A 3945-nucleotide genomic window follows, 5' to 3' on the forward strand; every position below is an offset into this window, starting at 1 on the left:
CTCTCCTAATACTTTCAGTAACTCATTAAGTGATACTAATATCCAGTAATACTTCAGACTATTATTCCCCCATTGATCATACTGATGATGATCCAATTAAATTAGGATGTAATGATGCATGCTGTAAACAAGTCAATGTCCTTAGTAAATCACAACAAGAAGAAAATTAATTAATCGAATTGATTAGTAAATTAGAGAATCCTGAATTAAAATGAAAATATACTAATAAATTAAAATCTTTATTAATGAATAAAGATTAAAAAAAAAAAAACTCATCAAGATAAACCAATTATCGGTTTAACTACTACTTTAGAAAGATTCAAAAATGCTCAACACAAAGAAGTAACATTACAAGATTTACAGAAAGAAATAAACCAAATTAAATTAACTCTTAAAGAATTAAAAAATAAAGATAAATCAATAGAAGAAGAAATTGCAATATTAAAAATTAATAAAAGTCTCAATGATTTCTACAATAACAACGACACTTCATCTGATGACTCTAGTAGTAGTCAAACTCCAAACTGTGTCGTCTTTGACAATAAATCTCATAGTGACCAAGACAATCCATAAAATAATCGCTTGAATATAATCAATAGAATTAACATACAAAAATGGCATTCAAAAGTCAAACTAATTATTAATGATTTTGAAATTGAAGTAATAGCCCTGATTGACACATGCGTTGATTTAAATTATATTCAAGAAGGCTTAATCCTCACCAAACATTATCATAAGACTAGTGAAAAATTAAGTTCTGCTAATGGAAGTCAAATGCATATTAAATATAAATTGCCCAAAGTACATATTTGTCAAAACAGTGTTTGTTTTAAAACATCATTCATTCTAGTAAGAAATATGACAGATAAAGTCATTTTAGGAACTCCATTTATTTCTTATTATATCCATTTACCACTACTAATTATGGTATAACAACACAAGCCTTTGGTCAAACTATAACCTTCAAATTTTTAACTCCTCCTGGAATCCGAGAATTAAATCAATTAAAAGAATACTCCATATCTCAATCCATTAATCGATTAACAAAACACCTAAAATTTCTCAAAGAAGAAGTAACATACAAAAGAGTTGAATCTCAATTAACAAATCCTATTCTTGTTACAAAAATTGAACAATTTAAAACTAATTTAGAAACTACAGTTTATTCTACTCTACCTAGCGCTTTCTGGCATAGAAAAAAAGCATGTAGTCACCCTTCCTTATATTAAAATTTTTAATGAACGACTGATTCCTACTAAATCCAGATCAATCCAAATATATAATGAATTAGTAGAAATGTGTAAAAAGGAAATGGTTTTTAAGTAGGATATTTTAAAAGCATAATGACGAATAATTTTGCGATATTGTGTGACTTGTAACTTGTGTGTAGAACAATAAGGAGTGGGCACGAGGCACTATGTCCCCTGTAAAAATTCTCTAGTAAGGAAATCAGGGATAGAATTTTTGACTACCCGAAATATATTTTGTTAGGACCCTTTGTTGTCAAATTCCATAGAAAAAACTAAGGTTGTAATAAGATTGTCATTTTTTAGTTTTCCTATTTTTGGCTTCCCGCTCAAGCGGGGTTTGCACTCTCATAGCATCTGTCACGTCTGCAAAAATACTGGGTAATGTGATTGTACGCTCGAGCGTGAACCCTATATGAAACACGCAATATGGAGTCTCCGCTGAGCGTCCATTCGCACACTCGAGCGGACCGCGCGATCTCAGTTGCTATATATTCGTGTGTTGGTTCAATTCTAGGTTTACTTTTCCTAGATCTTGTTTAAGGGTCTTAGGGTTTTGTTTGAGGCTTTCTTCTGAAGTTTTTGGTGAGTTTTCTTTGATATATTTGAGAGGGTTTGTAACCTATGATCTAAGATACATACATCAAGGAGTTTGGTTCTTCATAATTAAGAGTGTTCTTCTTCGGTGGATTCCGAAGATTCAAACGTAGAGTTTCAAAGGAGTTTAATTCTATACATAGTCGTTGATTCGACAAGTGAAGTTGTCGATTCAACTTTAGATTAATCAGTTCTGAGATGAAGGCTTGGTGAAAGAGTTACAGAAGGTTTGAAGACAAATTGAAGTAGTTGGGTAATTTGTTTGTTATCTTTGTAATCTTTCTTTCTTCAGTAATGGATTGATTAGTGTCGTTTCGCCCTTGGGTTTTTATTACAATTGAAGGTTCTTCAATTGTGGTTTTTCCACGTAAAAATCGTTTGTGTCGATTTATTATTTTATTTCGAAAACAACAATCTAAATCACTTTCGTAAGTGCTTGATGATTTGGATTGTGTGTTTTGAATGATTGGGAATTAATATATTTTAATCTTGATCTAATCACGAATCACTTAGGATTTTCAATTGGTATTAAAGCAGGTCACTCTTTGTTTTTTATCAAAACTATAGGAGTGTGATTTTGTGTGATTGGTGATATAGATTCAATTCGTGAAGGTAACTCGACCCATAGACCTCCGTTACTTGATGGTACAAACTATTCTTATTGGAAAGCTCGTATGAGAGCGTTTTTAAAATCCATCGATGAGAAAGTTTGGCACTGTGTGCTCTATAGGTGGAATGAACCTACTGTCACCGTTGATAGTATTGAGATTCCCAAACCCCTTGATAAATGGGACACAACCGATTATCAAAACCCGAGTTGGAACAGCAAGGCTCTAAATTCCCTTTTTTGCTCCATCACACCTGAAGAGTTTCGTCGTATCTGCACGTGTGAGGTAGCAAAAGAGGCTTAGGACATTCTTGAAACAATTCACGACGGTACTACTTCTGTCAAAAGGTCAAAACTTCAACGTCTCATCTCTACCTTTGAAACCCTTTTTATGCGTGATGATGAGACGTTTGCTGATTTCTATGCAAAACTTAGTGACATCGTGAATTCTTGTTTCACACTTGGTGAAAAAATCCCTGAAGCTAAAGTTGTTGGAAAAATTTTGAGGTCTTTACCCGAGAGGTTCCAATCAAAAGTGATAGCCATTGAGGAGGCTCAGAATCTTGATACCCTCAAGCTTGATCAGTTGGTTGGAAACTTGCAGACTTATGAAACCCACCAGATTTCTAAGAAAAAACAAAAAGATAGTGTGGCTTTCACTAGTACTCATGAGGCAGCAAAAGCTCTGGAGATTGAGTTTGATTTAGAGTCTTAGAGTCTGAGATGAAGGCTATATTTACTAAACAGTTTTAAAAAAAATTAAAGAAAAAGAAGCCTAATTTCAGAGACCCTATTTCAAAAGACAAGAGTAATGAAAAACCCAAAACTTTTCTACCAAAACTTGCTCCAAAAACTAAAAAGAAGATTGTAAAGGGGCAAGGGGTCAAGTGCTATGAATCTTAAGGGTTTGGCCATATTGCCCTTGAATGTCCTTTAAAAAAGAATCGAAAGAAAGTCTACACAGTGACTTGGGATGATGAAAGCGAGTTGGAGAAAGAACCCGAAAAACCTAAATCCGGTGAAGACGGGGATAGTGCTTTCATGGCATTTTGGTCCTCTTTCACTCAACCTCTTCCAAAGCCAGCGGAATTAGCTCGTGGTCAGAACCTGCATCATGCTCCCACCTTTGATGGCAGTAACTACTTGTATTGGAAGATTAGAATGAGGGCGTTTCTGAGAGCTTTCGATCTAGAAGGCTGGCAAGCCATTGAAGAGGATGTTGAAAGTGTTGACAATCCAAGCAATCAGAGAGTTCTGACTACTATTCGTGGAGCTATTTCTGATGAAGAACAGCAACGAGCTGCTCACTGCACAAAGGCTATAGATGCATGGGACATTTTGAGCCAATTTCATAAAAGAGGAGAGTCATCTTCACCACCATCCATCACCTTTTCTGCCTTAGTTGCCCGATTGGATGAGGTCAAGGAGAATGAGGAGCAAAAAGAGGATGATGAAACATCAGAAGACAATGATAAGATTAATGGTGATGAACTA

The sequence above is a fragment of the Camellia sinensis genome, chromosome 1 (assembly GCF_055761805.1).
Source record: "Camellia sinensis isolate YWXY chromosome 1, ASM5576180v1, whole genome shotgun sequence".
NCBI lineage: Eukaryota > Viridiplantae > Streptophyta > Magnoliopsida > Ericales > Theaceae > Camellia > Camellia sinensis.